Source organism: Crocuta crocuta, unplaced genomic scaffold (assembly GCF_008692635.1).
Source record: "Crocuta crocuta isolate KB4526 unplaced genomic scaffold, BGI_CrCroc_1.0 scaffold587, whole genome shotgun sequence".
NCBI lineage: Eukaryota > Metazoa > Chordata > Mammalia > Carnivora > Hyaenidae > Crocuta > Crocuta crocuta.
In genome coordinates this window covers 1,327,732-1,351,407 of record NW_027532403.1, presented here as the reverse complement: position 1 = coordinate 1,351,407, position 23,676 = coordinate 1,327,732, and the positions used below count along the sequence as shown (strand labels likewise).

Genomic DNA, 23,676 nt, shown 5'->3' with positions numbered 1-23,676 from the left:
AAACATGTAAAACCTCAATGCATCTTTTAAACGATGACTCTCCTTCTCTCCCTGAGCAACCTGCTCCCTTGATCATCTAAACTTCTGTTTTAACCAAATCCCAGTTCCTTTTAACTTCTCTCTTCAAGGATATTAGGCCTCCCCTCCTCAGCTCACCCCCAAACCTTTCAAGCTTTCTTTAAGAGAGAAAGAGAATTTTTAATGGCAGAGGTGAAGTTTTCCGAAAGTAATTACTTAATAGGCAACCAAACAAGAATGGCTGGATTTGCTTGGCCAGGTAGGAGCCACGTGGGCACTCCTGGGCTCCTGAATGTCAGAGGGAAGGCAATATACTTGGTCCCTTTTGTTTACACACCAAAAGATTAGGTTTCCTTAAATTCCTAAGGAATTTCAGAAGATTAACTTTTAGATAGGAAACTTCATAGGCTGAGCAGGCTGAGAAAAGAAAAAAGAAAAAAAAATCATGTCACCCTCAAGCAGTTCCATCAAGGGATGAAATTTTAAATCACATCATGTCTCACACCCATTGCTTAGTGCAAAATAAATCACTTGAACAGAGGGCAAGCCAATTTTTACTTTAAAAATGTTGTGTCCTGAGGCTGTCTTCTTGAACTTCAAAAGCACACTTTGTAATTACTCTACCTATCAAAGGAAACTCAACATTTCACCTCCAATTTCTTCAGCTTGTGTTATCACTTTTAATTGTTAATAAACCACATTAATTTTAAACTGATTATTCTGTTTGGGAATTCAATGTTTTCGAACAGAATACACTGAATTATATATAAGTGGACTTATTTATGTACTGGCTCTAGTTAAGTGGAGCTTTTTCTCACTACCTGTCATTTGTTTTATTTTTAAGTAATTTCTGTCATTTTGGACACTCATAGCAATTCATGTCCCTCATTTTTTAAGGGATATTTCTAGGAATAAGGATTAAAAAATGACAGGGGTTTTATTGGGGTTTGGGTTCAACATTGGTATCATTTGATTGTGGGTCATGAGCCTGCCCATGACTTTTTTTTTTTTTAAAGAAAGTGAAGAACTAAGAAATAATTTGCTAAACTCCAACCACACCATCAACCTTCATTCAGATTTGTTTAAACCTTTCATTTGCCTAGCAAGATGTTCCCCAGCCTGGAATTAACAAGACAAGTTCTTCTTGCTCTCAACCTTTCTGCCTCTGTAGGCACTGACCATGTCTACTTGACAAAAGTTTTTTGTTCACAAACCATATTTTTCCAGCCCATCCAGCCATGGTAACAAACAAAATGGTCTTGAGATGGAAACTCACCATGTTTGTTTCCATTCTAGCATCAAGCTCAGAATTCGGGAGTGGAGAGCAGTTCCTGCCTGACTAAAAACTTCTCAGAACATAGAACATCCTACTCTCTACCTTAACTGTGCCCGTAATGCTGAACCCTCCATCTGGAGGGAGCTCCCTCTCCTCTGCCAGCAAGAACAGTTCTGCAATGCCCTTCCCAGCCTCCTGGATAACTGACATGCCTTCCACGTTGGACCTCTTATCACCACAACACCCACCATCATCGTCACCGTCATCATCCTCTATCAAGGGCTTTCCGTGGCACCAAGCACTGTTCTACATGTTTTACATGTGTTTGATTTAAGTAAACCTCACCATGACCATTAGTATTAACACTCTGACATAGATAGGACACTGAGGCACTGAGAGGCTGGTGTCCAAGGCCACTCAGCTGGTAGATGACAGAGCAGGCCAGCTCCAGGGACTGTGCCCTGAAGCACTTTGCCATACCTCCTACTTCATCAAGCTACTTGGTTACCTATCTAGTTGCTTCTCCACTGTCCCAAGCACTCCCAGAGGGTAGGGACCATCCATTATGCATTCCTACATTCCTTGGAGTGCCTGCCATAGTGCCTGTTGCCTAGTAGAGGTTCATAAACTGTTTATGGAATGGATGAATGGATTTTTCCTACCATTTCTAGGGATGTGAACTGGGAGATGTCTCTGCCAGAAGACAGACTGTGGTGGCACCAAGCCAGTAGCCCTGGATGGTACATGGCCTAAAGTCAAGATCTGTCCACTCTTGGGCCATATAAGGTGAGCAACATAACTGATTTGGTCAATCAGGTAAACACTGATCAAGTATCACCTCCCCTAGAATGTTATGTGGCAAGTAAAGTGCCACAGATGGCACCTGGCATCCTGTATGTCAGTGATGGAGGTTCGTATAAGCGAGCAGGGCTGGTGGTAAAGTGGGAAAGGCTGACATATTAGCTTATCTTTCTGATTCTTTTACCAATCCACTAGCAAAATTAGAATTTAAATTTATTTTTATTATTTATACATACCCTACATTTTACCCCAAATGGTTTATACATTCAGCAGATTTAAAAATTGGAAGTGGAAAGAAATAAGAAAACAAAAATAGGGACAATAAATGGAACTTAGACTGAGGCTATCATCAGAAAAAAAAAGGGCATAATAGTCTTTATATATTTGCTGTGGCTGGAGCAAAAGATTAAAATGTATATAGTAATTTCTAATGTACATTCACATTAGAATATGGGTCTTCAAAGCAGCCATTCCCTATAGCTAATGTTATTATGTACAGGTCACAGGTCAGGAGCTTGAAGCTCAATGAAACCAAGAAACTTCATTGAGTTCACACAGATAGTAAGTTGGACTGGAATCAAGGCTGAAATGAACCCTTTGGGGTAAGAAATTAATTCCAAAGCCTGTTGCCTAAGAGTCCTCACAAATCCACCACACTTGAGCCATCTCTTCCAAATATGGAGAAAGTGATGAACCATAATAGTTCGGGTAAAATTTGTCTTTGTCCCTTTAACCTACAATGATTATAGTATCATAATAATTTCGCAGATGTGAAAAATCTGAGTGTGATTCTCAACCGATGTTTTGTAAGTCTGATGGTGCATCTCCAGAGTCCTGCCCACAGGAGTCACACTCTTTCCTCCACACAGAGCAGGTCTGGGCATTGTTTTCCTGAATTTGCTTTCTGGATGAGGTTGGGGTCCATCTGCCCCCTCCCCCAACACCCTTACCCTAAGTTCCTCAGGTTTTAGTGGAATCTCTTAGGGGGGATTATTGGAGAATGGGTGCACTCGCTCTGGGGGCAGACTGGGTCCTCTCTGCACAGAGTGTGAGGAAACATAAGACCAACATCCAGACACCTTCATATAACCCTGATGCTGCCTCCTCACCTCTAATTAGATTGGAGCCAAAATGTGAACCAGAAGGAGCTCAGTTCATGGTACTTGAAAAAAGAGCACAAAGCAAGAAAGTGAGATTTCTGATGATGGAGAAAGAGTACTTACAGACAGATCATTTCTGGAAGAGTTGCTTCCAAAAAGGGACCTGTATCTTACTAGCCTCAGCCTTCTCCTCCACCCCTCCAACCTCAGCACTCCCTCATTCACCTCCCCTGACCTCCCCCATAACCTCTAGGGCTGTTCCCCACTTGAGCAATGCCAAAGAAAGTGCTTCAGACCCTGCTTTTCCAGAACTGTGCTTCTGAGCTTCTGCTTCTGTCCTCGACATCTACAGAAGGTTTCACTGCAAGGTACACCAGTCAGCACAGTGAAGAAACATAATAGTATCCACTTAGATGTGGGATTAATTGCAGCCAGACACACTGAAGAACAAAAATTCCTTAGCCTCCTGCTGACTTACTGTGTGAAGGAGGGTCCTGCTGATGTGTTAGCAATCTTCCCCGAACAATAAAACAATCTAATGCTTTCTGTTCAGGTTGCGAATCACCACTAATGGGATCTTGCCAACAACACAGACACCCTTGCTGGCTCTCATCTTTCCCAACTTTCCTTACATGGTCTCTTTCTGACTGTGATAATGTACCAGCAGGTACGGATATAGATACTTCTCTTCAGCAAACTAATCACAATTCTAGGGAGAAACCGCAACATGATCTTCTGACTATCTGGAGTTCAACAACTTTGTCTGGCTATAAAACCATCTATGACCAATAGACTGTGGATATATATGCATATATTTTTTTAAGTTTTATCTATTTATTTTGGGAGAGAGGGAGAAAGAGCATGAGCAAAGGAGGGGGCAGAGAGAGAGAGAGAGAGAGAGAATCCCAAGTAGGCTTCCCACTTAGCACAGAGCCTAATGTGGGACTCAATCCTACAACCCTGGGATCATGACCTGACCAACTGAGCCACCCAGGTGCCCCTGTGTGTGTGTTGTTTTTTTAATGCTTGTGGAGGGACATGAAACAAAATCCAAAGATACCTCAAAAAAAGAAAGGGGAAATAGGTTTAATTATTCAGTCAAATGCTCTGCTAAGACAACCACAAAAAAAAAAGTTCCTGGAATGAACTTGGGAGATAATCTAGTATACAGTATGTAGTTGAAGAAACTGAGGCCCAAAGAAGTTAAATGAATGCCCCAAGGCCACAGTATGAGTCAGCCTCAGGACAAGAAGCTAAATGAACAAAGCAGGTGTCAGGAGAAGAAAAGTACTAAAAGAAGGAAGCCTGAAAATCCAAGACTGCAGGGACTGAGCAAGCTGCTCGGGCAATTAGAGACAGACACACCCTGGGGTCTCCCGCTGGTCCCATAGGTCCCCTCCATTCTCTCTGTCCCCACTGCCATTCCCCCTGTTTACATGCCTCTCACTCATCCAGAATTGGGCGTCATTTCACATCTCCATCTGGCATCTGTCACAGGTAATGAGCCAAAGAGTGGATGACAGAAGTCTTGTGAGCCCGTTTGCACTCAGTGGGTCCACTTTCCACCCGGGGAATGGGGGCAGGGAAGAGTACACCTAGAGAGCAGTAGGAGTTGCTTTATTTATCCTTACTTATCTATGCCCTCTCCCTATCTGCCCCCACCCTCCAAAAAAATCTTACTACAAAAAGATTTTAAGCCAGCTTTTTTTTTTTAAGTCTTAAGCAACAGATTTATGGCCATTGGTGTTTGAATTTTTTGAAAGTGACGCAGTGAAACATGAGTTCAAGGTATCATCATGTTTTTGCAGGTGGATAGCTAAAATATCCTGTTCAACTTGCTGACCAAAACAAGTTAAAGAGAAATTGGAAAGAAGACTACAGCACATGTTACTGAGTTTTAGGGTTTTTAAAAAATGAATGTTATCACTTAAGAACTAGCTTCCTTTTTCTATGGTCTGGTACATGCAGCTTGTAATAATAGCTGGCCCTTGGTGACAGCACACTAAGGAAGCTACATCTGCCTCTAACGATCCTCTTTGAGGCTGAAGACTGAGACGTGAGGCCTTAAGGAGTCCTGAAGACTAGATTCTAATTTATTCACAGCTGATTTATTTACAGACTTTTTTTCTAAATTTCTTTGTGTTGTTCAGTAATACACAAAGTGAAGTTTTTCCCATGTAAATAAAACTGATCACTACTGCTAACTATATCCAAAACAACTGTTAAACTGTGAATCTTTGCAAAGAGGGAGAGTGTTCAGAGCCTGGAGATGCAAAATAGCATCTGATATTGCAGGTTTGGAGCAAGCAAACACATCTGGGAAAAGAAACCCACAGCCGCTTAAAATACCTGCTCTATTCTCTAGCACATCTGTGGTACAATTAAAGAACCTAGTGCACAATTAAAATTCAGGTCAGCACACAGCAACAATGGGGCTCTTTGATGTGAGGTCAGCTTTGGTCATTCTCATATACTCATTAAACAGGTTAATCAACTTAGTGCAGGATATAGGACAGGACTGACCAAAAATCTATTTAATTACCATTACCCTGAAAGCACTGGCAGAGAGATCTATTTTATTTGTTTGGTATAGCAGCTACTGTTTTGTTGTCACTGCATGCTAGAGCTAAAGGCACCACTTCTGGAATTGTGTGCGTTTTCCCCAGCTAATGAAATGTAGATGTAACACAAATATTTGTTTGTACTTAGTATTAATGTATTATAAAAGCAGATGGCTTCGTGTCTTTCCTTTTTCCCTGTGTACACCTCTCTCTTCTGGTTAAAGCACTGAAGCATGAGTTTGTGGAATATTATTTTCATTTGTTTGCCTTACCTTGGGTCAGGAGGGCACTAATGTGGCATATTCAGTCTGGATGAGTAAACTTGACTCATGTTCTCCTAAAGGGTTTATACAGCACCTGTAAGGAAGGACAGGTAATATGAGCAAGTAGTGCCTATGGTGAACGCTTTAGTAGAAAGACCTGGACTTCAGGTCGAATAGACTTGGATTTGAACCCAGCTCCCTGATCTATGCTCACTGACAACATTTAGACAGTAATATAACTTTGCAGCATTGTTGTGAGGATACAATAAAATAATGTATATAAAGTGCTTAGAGGCAGAGCTTGAAACGTGGTAGAACTTAATGATGCCTATTCATTAAGAAAATGCTTTCTTGAGTCACTGAGGAATCTACAACACCATTAATCAGGGTGCAGTTTTCTTTTCCTACCTAAAAACAATATTTAATGCTTCACACACAAAAAAAACAGTTTCTTTATGTTTGTTTATTTATCTTTTTATTTATTTATTTTTAGCAATCCTTGTACCGAACATGGGGCTCAAACCCAAAACCTCGAGATCAAGAGTCACATGTTCTCCCAACTAAGCCAGTCAGGCACCCCAATTAGTTTTTTTTTTTTTAATCACAAAACTGAACATACAATATATTACATCAAAGAAAATAATGAAAACTTGTCACTAATGGGGTCTAAATGACTCCAAGAAGAAGGCATTGCGAGTGGGTGTCACAGGCATTACAAATGCTTCTTGTGTCATGCCTAAATAAGATACAGGGAGTTCCATCTTTGGGGAACAGGAGGTGACATGGGAACACTCAGGTTAAAAAATCATGCATGCTTAGCTGACTCAGTTAATAAAGCCCATGGCTCGTGATCTCAGGGTCATCAGTTATTGTGCCCAATGTTGGGCAGGAAGTCTACATTAAAAAAAAAAAAAAGTGGCGCCTGGGTGGCTCAATCCCTAAAGTGACCAACTCTTGATATGGGCTCAGGTCACCATCTCACAGTCACAAGATTGAGCCCCTACTTGGACTCTGCACTGAGTGTGGAGCCTGCTTGAGATTCTCTCTTTCCTTCTCCCTCTGCCCCTTCCCCACTTGCATGCGTGCACTGTTTGCTCTCTCTTAAAAAAAAAAAAAAAAGGTTAGAGCACCTGGGTGGCTCAGTTGGTTGAGCGCCTCACTTTTGATTTTGGTCAGGTCGTGATCTCACAGTTTGTGAGATGGAGCCCCAAGTCGAGCTCCGTGTTGACAGTGCAAGACTGCTTGGGATTCTCTCTCTCTCATGCACATGTGCACACACGCTCTCTCTCTCAAAAAGAAATAAACAAACATTTTTTAAAAAGTTTAAAAATCGGGGCACCTGGGTAGCTCAGTCTGTTAAGCGTCTGACTTCAGCTCAGGTCATGATCTCATGGTTCGTGGGATCTCAAGTTCATCTCACGTCAGCTGTGCTGACAGCTAGCTCAGAGCCTGGAGCCTGCTTCGGATTCTGTGTCTCCCTCTCTCTCTCACTCTCCCCTGCTCATGCTGTCTCTCTCTCTCTCTCTCTCAGAAATAAATAAAACATTAAAAAATTTTTTTTAAAGGTTAAAAATCACAAGCAGCTCCATATCCCTTTTGAAAGTACACTTGATTCTTGTTACTCATGGTAACAAGTTATGTTCTATAAAGTCACCACAAAACTGAATTAGGAAACACTGAACCATTGTTCCAAGGGGGGGAAACAGGGTTAAGTTCCTATGAGCTTCCTGTCACAACATTTTTGTAAGAAATCAATACATAACCTTATTTTGTATGTGTTTCTGTTTAAAGACATCTTATTTAATATATACTGTTGGGCACCTGGATGGCTCAGTTGGTTCAGCGTTTGACTTCGGCTCAGGTCATGATCTCATGGTTCGTGGGTCTGAGCCCTGTGTCAGGCTCTGTGTTGACAGCCAATTCAGAGCCTGGAGGCTATTTCAGATTCTGTGTCTCCCTCTCTCTCTGACCCTCTCCTGCTCACACTGTCTCTCTCTCTCTCTCTCTCTCAGAAATAAATAAAACATTAAAAAAATATATGTACTGTTGGTTCATTAACATTGAACTCATAGCCATCAGCACTTGAACCCATGTCTGAATGAAGCTTATCTACTAGAGGCAATTTCTCCATGCATGGTCACAGCCTATTGCACACAGACAGCAACTCATTACTGTGCTGGGAGCCATTTTAAACAGCAAAAATACCAACAAAAAGCACAAAAATACAAAAAGCAGGGCATTAAATTGACCACCAAAAGGACACTTGTTTATCATTTGTAAACAGAAATAAGAATACAGTATCGCACTGTTTAACCGCAGCTGAGAAACGTGTGTTGGGCAACTCAAATTTTTCACCATTCTACCCATGCCTGTGAAAGTACCCCAATATTCACTTGGGGAGTACACATAAATTTTAACAAGTAGGTAAATTCACAAATGCAGAATCCATGAATAATGAGGCTCAACTGTCAACTTGAAAGTTGTCATATCTCCTCTCAATAAGCCCTACATGGCAAGTCTTCTTCATTGTTTGATGGAAAGCTCCTTCTTTGGGAAATTACCAGATAAACACACTGACTTGCATTTAGGGGCCACACTGCATGAAAAACATTAACACAAAACTTCAAACACTGGAACAAAAGTCTGGAGAGTCTCAGAGCAAGGAGATGTAACTCTATGGGAAGGAAGAGTGAACTGAGATTCACTGAAGGATCAGTAGAGGCAGGGGTCCCATTGCCCATTTATTATGGAATCATTAGGGATGCCTGGGTGGCTCAGTTGGTTCAGCATCCAGCTTTGGCTCAGGTCATGATCTCATGGTTCGTGGGTTCGAGCCCCACATCGGGCTCTGTGCTGACTGCCAGCTCAGAGCCTGGAGCCTGTTTCAGATCCTGTGTCTCCCTCTCTCTCTGACCCTCCCCTGCTCATGCTGTCTCTCTCTCTCTCTCAGAAATAAATAAAACATAAAAAACATTATTATGGAATAGTTAAATAAAAGGACAACAACATAAAATGACAGTAACTATGTTGTGTTTATTTTGTGCCAAGCACAAGTCTAAGTTTAGTTTATTAATTAAATATATGATAATATAGTTATTTTTAAATACTCTTATTACTTAATGATTCAAGTTGTTGTTTTCCTCTATTTTTTATTTAGAAAAGTTAGTTTGGGCTCACTAGCAAGGAAGCTATCCTAGGTGGTTGGAAACAGAAAAGTGTACTGGTAGGAAGACTAGAAGCCATAGATTTCTCGAAGAGTTCTCTCACCCCGCCTCTTATATAAGAGCATCCATTGATTCATGTTGAAAGCAGTCACTACTAGCTAGGCTCAACAGAGTCAGCCAGGTGGAATCTGCTTCAGAGAGCTACATAATTCCTAGGATGGCAAAGTGTTAGACTTGGACGGGAACCTAACAGTCACCTAACTGAACCTCTTCTTCACTGGAGAAAAATGAAGCTCACAGATGTTAATTGACAGATCTAATTAATAACATACATCTGAAATGATCACTTAGAAAAATGATCTGATCATAACAATAAATGGTGAATGAGGAAACCCACTACTAATGTAAAAGAAGAGAAATGTGGATGGACACTTGCCCTCTTACAAATTAAAATATGTTAGGGGCACCTGGGTGGCTCAGTCAGTTGGGCATCTGACTCTTGATTCCAACTCAGGTCATGATCTCATGGTCCATGGGATCGAGCCCCACGATGGGCTCTGCACTGACAGCATAGAACCTGCTTGGTATTCTCCCTTTCTCTCTGCCCCTCTCCCGCATGTGCTTGCTCACTCCATTTAGCTATCTATCTATCTATCTATCTATCTATCCATCTATCTATCTATCTATCTATCTATCTATCTATCTATCTATCTATCTGACAGAGAGAGAGAGAGAGCATGAGCAGAGGAGAAGCAGAGAGAGGAGACTCAGACTCTGAAGCAGCTCCAGGCTCCAGGCTGTTAGCACGGAGCCCAGTGTGGGGCTCAAACCCACGAACTCTGAGATCATGACCTAAGCCAAAGTCAGACAGATGCCCAACCAACAGAGCCACCCAGGCACCCCTCTCTCTCTCTCTTAAAATAAATTAATAAACTTTAAAAATATGTCATAAAATCATATTATGTTTTAAAACATGGTGCTGAAGAAGGGATATACAGACAGACCAGTGGAGTGGAATACATGGCCACAAATAAAACACAGCAAGTTTATATGGATGTATGGATAATCATCTGCAGCACCACTTGGAATTATTTACCAAAATAAGTTATAGGTAAGGAACTAAATATTTTTATAAACTAGAAAATACAGACATGATATAGATTGATTATTTTACAATAGTGGAAGAAATTACAGAAGAAAATATCAACTACGTAAAATATTTAATCCTCTGTTTAATAAAAAGTAAACAAAATGAGAAATATATTTTAGCAGACCTTGATGATTGCCTACCAGGCATCTGTTCTCTCCTATTTACTTACTAACAGAACTCCATTGTTACCAAAGGAGAGCAAGGTATCCAACTAATAATCCTGCCTTAGACATCTCTGCAGCAAGGGGTGGCTATTAGGTAAATTTAGAAAGAAGAAATGTATTGGAAACTGTTAGAGAGGGCATCCAGAGAAACTTCACAAGAGACACACTGTAGCAAATGCTTGGTGCTCCGCCCAGTTCCTCTCAGAAACCCTTTATCCACTCTGTGTGACGACTTCTTGCTTCTGTAGGTTCTGATCCTGACAGCTGGCACCTATTACTTTCTTCAACGACCTTTGAGCTATGAGACCGTCTTTGCCTAGATGTCAGGGGTCCCGGGGTGTTCGCCTCCCCATCCCGCCCCCTTGACTGATGCAGGAGTCTGAAGGTGGCAGCTACTTGGCTTTGAGAGTACACCAACCTGCCTGATTTATGCTCAGAGTCCAAGATGAGGAAGCAGCACTCCCTTGCTTGGCTTTATCTTCTCTCTGCTGCTTCCCTTACTCTATTCATCAATTTCTCCCAGAAAATCTTCCTTAGTAAGTCACTTACACAAGAACAGGCGATGGTTTGCTTCTGGGGAATCTGACCTAAGACACAGTCTCAGCCGGCCTGCTCTTTCATCTTTTGTTCCTTCATACCGCCACCTTTTCCCATTTTGGAGCATGGAAGAGATGCCTGGACGTTCAGCCGCCATCTGGCGAACATGAAGCAAGAAGCACCAAATTGCAGATCCATACACTAAGGATGATACAGCAGAAAGATGGAAAAAGCCTGAATACCTGATGGTTTAATTAAATTGTCCTACTAGCCCTGGATAGACTTCTTTTTGCATAAAACAAGTAACTACTTTACTTATTGATAGGCCTGGTGGGTCATATAATAACACCCTCCGCAAAAGATGTCCACCTCCCTAATCCCTACCTGTGTAGCTGTGCCATGTTACATGACAAAGAGGAAGTAAGGATGCAGGTGGAATTAAAGCTGCCACTCTGCTAACCTTAGAGTAGGGAGAGTAGTCTGAATTATCCAGGTGGGCCCAATGTAATCACAAGAGTCTTTAAAAGTGAAAGCAGAAGCAGAGGAGAGATCAGAGCCGAAGAAGATGTGATGGTGGAAGCAGAGGTGGGAGGAATTATATGTGAGGACAACCACCCACCTCTGCCTGCTGCACAGACAAAGGCAGGGGCCACCAGCCAAGGTACAAAGGCAACCTCTGGAAGTTGGACAAGGCAAGGAAACAGATTCTCCCCCCTAGAGCCTCCAGAAGGGACCACAGCCCTGCCAACTCCTTGATTTGAGCCCACTGAGATTCGTTTTGGACCTCTGACCTCCAGAACTGTAAGAGAATAAATTTGTTTGGTTTAGGCTGTCAAGCTTGGTATTTTGTTACAGCAACAATAGAAAACCAATACAGCCACATATATTTGAAATTTGCTAAGAGAGTAGATCTTAAGCATTCTCATCCAAAAAAAGGCAACTATGTGAGGCAACAAATAGGACAACTTAATTGTGGTAGTGATGTCACAATGTATACATATACCAAATCATCACATTGTACACTTTAAACATACAATTTTGTTGGCCAATTATTCCTCAATAAAGCTGAGGAGAGGAGGGAGGAAAACTAATATACCTGGTTTTCTGTTACTTGCAGATTAATTCAATCTTAAATGATGCCTTCTAACTGAAAATAGGTGATATTTTTGATATAAGAAGATCTTACAGAAATCAATAAGAAACACTAAACCAGTAAGTTGATGAGCAAATAACACGTGTAAACAAAACACACCGATGAAGTACAGGTGCTAAGAAACAACATAGAAATAGGTTTTCTACAAAAATAAGTGAAATATTTTTTAATGTTTATTTTTGAGAGAGAGAGAGAGGGCGTGAGCAGGGGAGGAGCAGAGAGAGACACAGATCCAAAGCAAGCTCCAGGCTCTGAGCTGTCAGCACAGAGCCGCATGCAGGGCTCAAACTCACAATACTTAACCACTGACACTTAACTAACTGAGCCACCCAGGTGTCCCTGAAATATTTTTAAATATCAAGAGAAAATCATAAGATTACATGAAAAAGCAAGACACAGAATTTATATTGTGTGTTTCTAAGCACATTTTAAAAAATAAGCATTGGGGCTCTTGGGTGAATGGCTCAGTCAGTTAAGCATCCGACTTCAGTTCCATGATCTCATGGTTCATTAAGGTCAAGCCCCACGTTGGGCTCTGCACTGATAGCATGGATCTGCTTTGGATCTTGTCTCCGCTCTCTCTGCCCCTTTCCAGCTTTCTCTCTCTCTCTCAAAAATAAAATAAAAACATAAAAACAAAAAATAAAAACAAGCATTGAAAAAAGGCTGAAAGGACTTTACCTCTACTACAAAGCTGTCATCATCAAGACAGTATGGTATTGACACAAAAACAGACACATAGACCANTTGACAATAAGCTATTTGTAAAAAAAAAAAAAAAAGAAAAGAAAAGAAAAAAGTCTGAAAGGAAAGAATAAAAGGAAAGATTTTGAAGTAGAGAGATTTGGGGTGTCTTTTCCTTCTTTCTATTACTCTTTTTTTCTTTCATAGTTTATTGTCAATATAGACCATCTCTAAATAGCTGGATCTCCCACCTTATTCAGTTCTCTTTAATAGGGAAAGAAAATAAACTATGCCTTAAAAAATAATTGTACCACCAATACAAAATAATTATAACCCAAAATGCTATTTGTACTAATGCATGGAGGGAAGTGTAAGGCCAAGTGCTAGCACAAAGGGAGGGTGAGGCTTTGCCTGGAAACACTGGGAAGGCCTCACAAGGCGGCGGGCAATCGAGTGGGGTCTCACGCAGGCCCACCAAGCGAGAAGGGCGCTGCAGACAGAGGAAGGCACAAGCCCGAGGTGTTGAGTAAACTGCAAACAGCTGTGATGGCCAGAACGCAGAGTGGGAAGGAGGGTGCAGTGGAAGACTAGGTATGCATATGGAGAAGCCTGAGCTGAAAGGGTTTACATCCTAAATACTAGAGTTTGACCTTTACTGTACTGGGAAGGAAAGAGCTGCGGTTGTAATTTTATTTTATAAGTATTTTTCTGCTGCATTGTGAGGATGCACAGGGGACCCAAGGGCAGTGGAATAAGTTAGTTCAATTGCAATTATCCAGACAAGAGGTCTGAACTGAAGGCAACAGATACTTGAGGAATTTATGAGCCAAGGCGAATTTAGTTTGAGGAAATAGGGGGGGTTGATTCCCAGTGTTTAATGAGGGTCCTTCTACCATTATTTCCCTGGCTTTTTAAACGAGAGGTAACATGCATACAGAAAGCCATGGATATAAGTGCATGGCACTATAGCACCATGGGTTACCACAAAGGAACCCACAATCACTGTGCAATGAATACACTGTATCTTAGGCTATTGGAGCCTCAAAGGAAGTGACATTCACTTGCTTGGGCCAACAACCTAGAAGTCATCTTTTATTCTTTTCCATCCCTTGTATCCTACATCTAAGTCACCAGAAGTCCTGTCAACTCTGCCTTCAAAATACATCCAGAACTCTGCAGCCCCTCTGGAAAACAGTGTGGAGGTTCCTCAGAAAATTAACAATAGAACTCCCCTATGACCCAGCAATAGCACTGCTAGGAATTTACCCAAGGGACACAGGAGTGCTGATGCATAGGGGCACATGTACCCCAATGTTCATAGCAGCACTTTCAACAATAGCCAAAACATGGAAAGAGCTTAAATGTCCATCAACAGATGAATGGATCAAGAAGATGTGGTTTATCTATACAATGGAATACTACATGACAATGAGAAAGAATGAAATCTGGCCATGTGTAGCAACATGGGTGGAACTAGAGGGTGTTATGCTGAGCGAAATAAATCAGGCAGAGAAGGACAGATACCATATGCTTTCACTTATAAGTGGATCAGGAGAAACTTAACAAAGGACCGTGGGGGAGGAGAAGGGGTAAAATAGTTGGGGAGAGGGAGGGAGGCGAACCATGAGAGATTCTTGAATGCTGAGAACAAACTGAGGGCTGATGGGGGTGGGGAGAGCGGAAGGCCGTGATGGGCATGGAGGAGGGCACTTGTGGGGATGAGCACTGGGTGTTATAAGGAAACCAACTTGACAATAAACTATGAAAGAAAAAAACAAAAAATAAAAAAAATCCCAAAAGCCAAAATATATCTAGAACTCAACCTGTTCTCACCACCTCCACTATTACCCTACTGCAAGCCACCATCATTTCTACCCTGGACTATTGCCATAGCCTCCTGCCTATTCTCTCTTACTCTGGTCTTGCTCCACGTGATCCACACAGGTACTGGAGTGGTCCTTTTAATTATGGGAATCGTATCACATTACTCCCATATCAGATCAGCTTCATGGCCCTAATTCTTCACTCCTCTCTGCATTGGTGCCCTTTGCCAAGTAATGTAGGAGTGATCTGCCTCACCCCTTTTGATTCTGGGCTCAGCTGTGTGATTTGTGTAGTAGACATGACACAAGCACAGGCCTGAACTGAGTTGAGGCATTAAGGTTTTTGCTTTTGCAAAATCGTCTCAAAGTCGATGCTTCTCCCAACTTAGGTTATGAATTTAAGTCTCACAAGATGCATCGAATTGGTAGAACATAGTTCATATCCAGAACTCTAGCTATTAGGTGTCTATGATTAGCAGGCTCTGCAGTACAGGAAGGAGCACAAAAATAAAATTACCCTCAACGGGGAATGATCACTTCATGGTATCAGCATATCATCCTGCTCCGTGAGCCTTTCCGGATTGCCTTGCACAGTCTTGACCCTCTACTTGCCCATTACCCCAGGACCCCCGTTTTACCCTCTGGCTAAGGGTCCTGGCCAGAATCCCACCTTTCCCAGTGCCCTTCCCTACCCACGCTGGCCCATGTTGGTCTCTGTCCCACCCTGCACAGTGTCTTTTAGCAATCTCTTCCCAAACTCCACAGCTGGCATCAGATAAAAGGGAATCTCTGGTCTCTCTCACTGTGCACCTGTCCCCCTTCCTTCCCACTGCACTCTGGACTTTATTCAGCTGCCCATTCCATCTTCGCCTCGTCCTGGAAACTGACCACTTAGCATCATCTTCTTGGCTAACTTTGAATCCCCTAGAGTCAGAGTTCAGATCAAAAGAATCTCTTTTTCTTCTGATATTTTTTTCCTCACTTTATTTTTTTTTGCATCACTTATTTGGAAAAGGAAACTTACCTATTAAGTATAATAGCATTGTATCTACAGGCTCACAAAAATGTTTTAATGTCAGTTTCCTTTAATATTAGGAGAAAAAAGAAAATAATAATGAAGATATAATAATGAATCCAAACCATATTATTATATTCATTTTTGTACCCTCAATTTGTAAAATTTATATAATTTTATTTTATTTAAAATTTTTTAATGTCTATTTATTTTTGAGACAGAGAGACAGAGTATGAGTGGGGAAGGGGCAGACAGAGAGGGAGACACAGAATCTGAAGCAGGCTCCAGGCTCTGGGCTGTCAACCAAACCCAATGTGGGGCTCGAACCCATGAGCCACAAGATCATGAACTGAACGAGAGTCGGACGCTCAGCTGACTGAGCCACCCAGGCGCCCCTAATTTTATTTAATCTTAGTTACTTTTATTTATTGTTTTATATGTTTACGTATTTATTTTGAGAGAGAGACTGAGCAAGTGAGTGCGGGAGGGGCAGAGAGAGAGGCAGAGAGAGAATCCTAGCAGGTGCTGCCCTGACAGCATGGAACCTAATGTGGGGCTCGAACCCATGAACCATGAGATCATGACATGAGGCGAAACCCAGAGACAGATACTCAGCCGACGGAGCCACCCAGGTGCCCCTAATCCTAGTTACTTTTAAGTGAAGGAAGGGATCCACAAAGGCAAAAGTGGCTAAGGAAGGCAAAAATCATCATAGGGTCTAGGTTGCTTTTGAGTATGTTGTTACCTTTTGTAGCTATATGTGTGCTTCAACTTAACTATAAACTCCTTTAAAATTTGTATAATCTTTTGTACATATTTGTTTTCCCTAGAGAAACTGTCTCTTTGTTAGAAACTTGTTTTAATTGGCTGACCAAGTGTAACACACTCCCCATGATATAGAAAGCCCAGTAGTTCTATTTTCCTTTCTCCATTCTAGGGTCAGAGCCACAGATGGTAGACTGAGTGGGCCCTACACAGTTGCTTAATCTACATGAAGACAGTAGAGATGACCCAGTGTCTTTCAATCAGTCTTGTGATTGAAAGTTTCACAGTTAGGAGGCGCCTGGGTGGCTCAGTTGGTTAAACATCCGACCTCGGCTCAAGTCATGATCTCACAAGTTTGTGGGTTCGAAATCCGTGTCAGGCTCTGTGCTGACAGCTCAGAGCCTGGAGCCTGCTTCAGATTCTGTGTCTCCCTCTCTCTCTGCCTGGCCCCCTCTCATGCTCTGTCTCTCTCTGTCTCAAAAACAAGTAAAAACATTAAAAAAGAAAGAAAAGAAAAGCCAAATGGAAATCAATGATCTCCAAGGTGACATCTAAAAAAAAAAAAGAAAGTTCAGTAAGGTAAGCATTCTCACGTGTTACTAGAGGCAAACGAGAGGAGGCAGTACATATTGCTCGTTCATTTATTGACATGTTCATATAGAAGAATCCTTTTCTCTCACTAGTTGTGTGCCCTAGGCAAGTAATTTAAACTCTCTTTGCCTCAACTTTCTGAACTAGAAACTGGAGAATAAATAACTATTAGCTTCAGAGGGCCATGATGAAGAATAAGTGAGATCATCTACATCAAGGTCCACAATGGTGCCTGATAAGCACTCTAGAAATGGTAGCTGTCGTTAACTGAACAAAAATTTGAGTGACAACATGTTTATTCAATTGATGCCTGTCAGCTGAGTGAACTAATGGTTATCGAACAACCCTTGTCGTGGGTTCTTTTGCTTCCCAGCTCTCCTCAGGTAAGCGTGCAAACTTCTGGAAGCTTACGTAGGTCATTCCCACCCAGCTGCATAACTCAAGCATATTTGTTTTCATTGGACTTTGGTGGCATGGAGGCCCCTGGAACGTATCTTACCCTGCCAAGTGTTTGCTGACCAAGGAGAGAATGTGTCAGCATCCCTGTGGGTTACANGGTTAGGGAATGGTTAGGGGATGACTGGAAAGGCTTCTGGTCTTACCAGCCCCACTTTTGCCTCCACTACTCCACAGGGCAGCAGACCGATCTTTTTGAAGGTGTGCATTAAATCATATCATTTTCCTGATTATCCCTTTAAAGGCATCTCTTTGAGTTTAAAGTGCAAATTCAAAATGGCATGGCAAACCCTCCAACCTCTACCCCAGCACCCCTCTCCATATGATCGCTCCCATTTTCCCTCCAACTCCACACTCCAGGCTTAACATTAGTTTTTCAGTTCCTCAAACAGCAAGTTGTCTTTATCTCACAGACCTCCTACCTGCCTTCCCTTTGGGAGTTCCCTCTGCCCACAGTGATTTTTTCTTTTCTCTTCATTGGCTAAATCTCACCCCACCGCTGAGAAATAACTCTGATACCTAGACCAGATTAGATGTGCTGGCTTTGCTCTCCTGCAGCACGTAGGGTTTCCCACGCAGCATTGCAGTCTGTTGTCAGTCTCTGTTGAATGCCTGCCTTTCTCAACAGAGTGTAAGCTTTTTTTTTTTTTTTAAGATTTTACTTCTTTTAAGTCATCTCTATACCCAGCGTGGGGCTCGAACTCACAACCCCAAAATCAAGAGCTGCATGCTCTATGAACTGAGCCAGCCAGGCACCCCTCAGAGTGTAAGCTTTATGGGGCTAACATTGTACCCATCTTGTTCATGACTGTATCCTTAGCACCTAACCCAATGCTTCGTCCATGGTATCTCTCAACTCATACTTGCTGACTAAAAAATAGAATCAATAGATTAGAGAATAAAGTCCCAAGGGCGCAAAACCAAAAAATGAATCTCAATGCCAAGAATCATTAAAGCAACACAAGGTTGGGACCAGAGAATAAGAGAGATATATGGGTAACCCCTCTATACATCAGTTTCCTCATCTGTAAATCAGGGATACTAAAAAACCTATGTAATAGGGCCATTGTGAGGATTAAGTTAGTTAATAGAAATGAAGCTGGCATTGTATGTAATTATTATTTTTAGTATTCACAAAGCATTTTTCCTGGGTAGCGGACCCCATTCCACACACTGGATGCGGGGGCCATTTACTGAAACAAGCCCATGCAGGAAAGGCTATTTGTGGATTGGCAATGTCCGGGGACCCATCCTGGAAGGACACACAGCTACTACTACTGGAGTAGCCGCTACTCCCTGGAGTGGCCTGTTATCTATAACATGGTACAGATGAGAGAGTTATGACCCTGCACTCTGGAAATGTATATAACCTACTGCTACATTTTCAGCCCATCTGGAGAACTGGGCCCAATGAGTATTCCATCTTTATCCTCTCTAGTCCCCAAGAATAACACATCAAAGAGAGTGTTTGCATCCCTGCAATAGATAACAGCACTGCCATAAGCTTCAGGGTCCACACATGTTACAGATAGAATGAATTAATAATTTCACATATTTATAAAATATGAATTAACCCAAGAAATATAGAACTCCGAGTAAAATTTCTGTTTTTTTTTAAACCGAGCAGAGAAAGACCCTTTGATAAATGAAAGGCTAGTACATTTTCATTATATAGGATCACCAAATTGGTATTTATCACAAGCAACATATCACTCCTCTCAGATATATAGATGTTGACACAAGAGAAACATCAGGTTACTGGGGAGGGGACGGAGAACGGGAGAGAGTAGGGAGGGGAATCCAGACAACTGACTTTGTAAATTATATTTGGTTATTTGGCTTTTTTTAAACAATAGAAAAGCAAGTAATATGATCAGTAAGAGTTCTGTACATTTATATAAGCACAGTAAATTACTTGTAAAAATCGTGGAGCATTTACCTTTGTCTTTGTGTATGATATACTAGGTCTGTGTGGAACCCAGTTTGCTTTGATGGTAAACAGCTATTCTTTCTGAAACCTTGCCTTCTCTTGCTCTGCTCTGTGTTGAGAGGTTCCCTTAGTGGCCGAATTTGTTTTCCTGGAAGAAAAAAAAAGAAAGCAGTGTGAGAAAAGTATGTGTTAGACTTCTTCCTTTTACAGTAGTGATAATTTACATTCATATTCAAAGATGTAAAGATCCACACATCTTTGTAAAGAAGTGATAAAAAGGTAAAGCCGTATCCTGGATTAAATATACGATAGCAGGGGCGCCTGGGTAGCTCCATTGATTGAGTGTCCAATTTCGGCTCAGGTCATGATCTCATGGTCCATGAGTTTGAGCCCTGTGTCAGGCTCTGCGCTGACAGCTCAGAGCCTGTTGCCTGCTTTGGATTCCGTGTCTGTGTGTGTGTGTGTCTGCCCCTTCCCCATCACACTCTGTCTCTCTCTCTCAAAAATAAATAAACACTTAAAAATTTTAAATATACCATAGCAAAGAAAAAATTTGTCACTCTACTCTACAATGACATAATATACCAAAAATCAACCTTCTCTCTCCTCATGTCCTTGTTCTTAAAACAACAATATGTATATCTGCAAGAATGCTGTAAGCATGTGGATTATTTATTACTGGGTTTAGGGGTTATTTTGTTGCTAAATCGGCTTGATGGGGGGTGATATATTATCTATGAGATGTTTCCAAACATTATTAAGGACACATCATTAGGAAAGAGAGCAACTTTGCAACTTAATGTTCTACTTTTCATAAAGAATTTTCCATTCAGGGGCCACCTGGGTGGCTCAGCCGGTTAATCATCTGACTTCGGCTCAGGTCATGATCTCACGGTTCATGGGTCCAGCCCCGCGTCAGGCTCTGTGCTGACAGCTAGCTCAGAGCCTGGAGCCTGTTTCAGATTCTGTGTCTCACTCTCTCTCTGATCCTCCCCTGCTCACGCTGTCTCTATCTCTCTCTCAGAAATAAATAAAACATTAAAAAAAAAAAGAATTTTCCATTCAGAACCTGAAATAATACTATCTTATTGTATATAATAATATACATACAGATAAATGTAATTATAAATACACACACAGGATCTAAAAGCACAATAGAAAACAATTTTAATTTTTTTAATGTTTTTATTTCTGAGAGAGAGAGAGACAGCATGAGTAGGGGAGGGTCAGAGAGAGAGGGAGACACAGAATCTGAAACAGGCTCCAGGCTCTGAGCTGGCTGTCAGCACAGAGCCCGATGTGGGGCTCGAACCCATGAACCGTGGGATCATGACCGGAGCCGAAGTTGGCCACCCAACCAACTGAGCCACTCAGGTGCCCCGAAAAAAAATTTTTAAAGAAGAAAGTATTAGCATCACTTCCAGGTAAAGAAAGATGTGAGCTGAGATGGAAGGCCTTTGTATGTAAAGCCAAGAATACTTATTTCCAGATTATAAAATGTGTCAAGTTTTGCAGAGATAATAGCATTGGCTGAAATGTTAATTACAATAAATCTACCAGAAACACCCTGAACTAGAATCTCTCCCTGTAGCTCAGGACAGTCTGTAGCGCAGACTGTAGCGCTCACTCCTGCCTTCCACTCCTGTTGTCTAGCCTTTTATGAATGCTCCCAGGTAAACTAGAAAATTTCCCTTTGGCACCCAGAAGGACCCTGGGTTACCCTTAATGAAAACTCCCTCAGGACCCCCACAACCATAGCCTCAAACAACCAGCCAGAAATTCACCCAAAATCAGGCTTGAGAGCTCTGTCCCAACTGGGGCCACCCGGTCTTCTGGAAGTGCCCATCTAGACTCAGACATTATCTCTACACACAGAGCTGCCTGAGAGAAGGGAAGAGATGCTTCCTGCTCCACACTCCCCCAAACTCCATGTGTATCTGAGCCAATTCCCTTCCTCCACTAACACACTTTGGGAAAACGCGCTGAATACAGAATAAAAGAGCAACACAGAAAGAGGGAGACTGAAATCGTCTGTGGTACTATTACTTGCCAGAACTCCTTATTACTGAAACCTCTCCCCATACCTGTTTCTTCACAGCATAAAAAGTTACATTGCTAAATTCCAAGATGTGACCCTGAAGGATATGTTGTATCTAAGGCCCATCTGAAAACAGGGAGGATGAGAGATGGCCCATATGTAAACACTATCTTTCATTAGAAATGTCTATTGTACTAAGGGCTCTGCATGTATTATCTCTAGAAGTTTCTATGATCATTCCATTCTACAGGGGATGAAACTGAAACTCAGAGACCTTAAGTAACTTGCCCAAGATTACATAGCTAGTAATATCTGAATTAGGTTTGAACCCAGGTTTTCAAGACCCTTGTTTTTAATCACTAACCCAAACCATACTGCTTGTCTTTATAGATTAGGCAAATGTGGATAGTATGAAGAATCCACTTATTGATTTAACAAACAATGCTTTTATCACAATATATGACAACCTTATCAATAGCGTTTGAGGGAAAAACATTAGAAACACAGAAAGAAATGCTAGTTTGTCTTTATATTGTAACACACAAACATAATACACACTGTGGTTAAATTAATGTAACAGTACAAATACAGGAAAGCACATTTGGGGCAGAAGGACTGTATCATGTGATCAAATGATCTGATTCTGTGGTCATTAGGGTTTTCCTCCAGCCCTGAAAAGAATCTACACTGTTAACACTAGAGGCTGTAAAGAGCCAGGTTAATCAAAGAACAATGTTAATTGCAATGTAGTTTCCTGACTGGATTCTGAAACAAAAGGAAAAAAATGCCATGAATGGGAAGACTAATGAGACCTGAGTTTAGTTAAAAATAACATACCAATGTTAACCCAATTTGACAAATGCCCAATGGTTATTTAAAATAGTAACATCAGGACAAACTGGGAGAAGGGAACACAGGAACATTATACTACCTTTGGAATTCTTCTGTGTATCTAAAATTATTTCAAACTAAAAAATTTGGTTTAAAAAAAACTAAGGGGAACCTGAGTGGCTCAGTTGGTTAAACGTCCGACTTTGGCTCAGGTCATGATCTCGGAGTTCGTGAGTTCAAGACCCAGGCCGTGCTCTGTGCTGACAGCTCAGACCCTGGTGTCTGCTTTGGATTCTGTGTCTCCCATTCTCTCTGCCCCTCCCCTGCTCACACTCTGTCTCTCTCTCAAAAACAAATAAACATTAAAAAAATGTAATTAAAAAAAAAACTAAGTAAAGTTTAAATGTAAAAATAAGAAAGAGAAGACAGCACATTGCTAAAAGCCAAGAAATCACATTGCTGGCCTCTTATTATATCTGAACAGAAAAACCATGCAGGATAATTTTGCAAATATTATTAATATGGTCATACAGATGCAAAATTTTGAATGTTATATTTAAATAAAGAGAAAGGTGATTCTCAAAGATTAGAAATATGTATCAGTTAAGCCCAAACCTTGCTTTTTCTGAGTAACTCTCTGGGGAGCTTCCTCTCTTGCTAGTACTTCATTAGGAGAGATTCCCTTTACTGAAGTGAGTGTTAAAAGAATCTGCTACTAGATACAAAAGAAGACTTGAAGAAAATAGCAAAAAAAAAAAAAAAAAAAACCATGTTCTTGATCAAAGATGTAACATCCTAAAATTCAGTTCTATGTCAATCTGTAAGCTTGACGTGTTTCCAACAACAAAAAAAACTAACCATTTTTGTGGAAGAACTGGATAAACTGGTTTCAGTGTCCATAAGCAAGCAAGGATAGCCATGAAAATCTGGGGGCGGGGGGCAGGTGATAGGAGAGTGTGTGAGAATGAGCTAGATTTTACAATATACATTATAAAGCTATAGTTTAAAAACAAAGTGCAACTAGTGCATGACTCATCAAACTGATCAATGGAATAAAACAATGTATTCATAAAAGACTAAATTCCTGAGGCAATTTAAAAATATACAGCACCAATTTTTAAAAATATTAATGAAAAATGTATTGTTCAATAAATGGTATTGAGGCAAGCAGATGGCCATGTGGAAAAGAGCAGTAAGGCTGGTTTTCTACTTTGTACTCCCCACCAGAAATAAATTCCCAGATCTATCAAATATAGATTCATACGCAAATAGGTGAAAACCTGGAAGGATTTTTAAAAATAACCTATTTTGGGAAAAGCCTGTTGTATAAAATAAAACCTTTAAATCATGAAAGAT

At 41.2% G+C, this 23,676-nt stretch overlaps 1 long non-coding RNA gene across 1 annotated transcript in view; it reads right to left on the bottom strand.

Annotated features, from left to right (window-relative positions):
* Positions 1 to 6,039: 6,039 nt before the first annotated feature.
* Positions 6,040 to 23,676, bottom strand: part of LOC144243406 (uncharacterized) — a 34,438-nt gene continuing 16,801 nt past the window's right edge. The window contains exons 2-3 of the long non-coding RNA XR_013338645.1: positions 19,461 to 19,599; positions 6,040 to 6,113 (exon numbers count right to left, since the gene is read on the bottom strand). This is a non-coding gene — a long non-coding RNA (uncharacterized LOC144243406). The remainder of the gene's footprint in view (positions 6,114 to 19,460; positions 19,600 to 23,676) is intronic.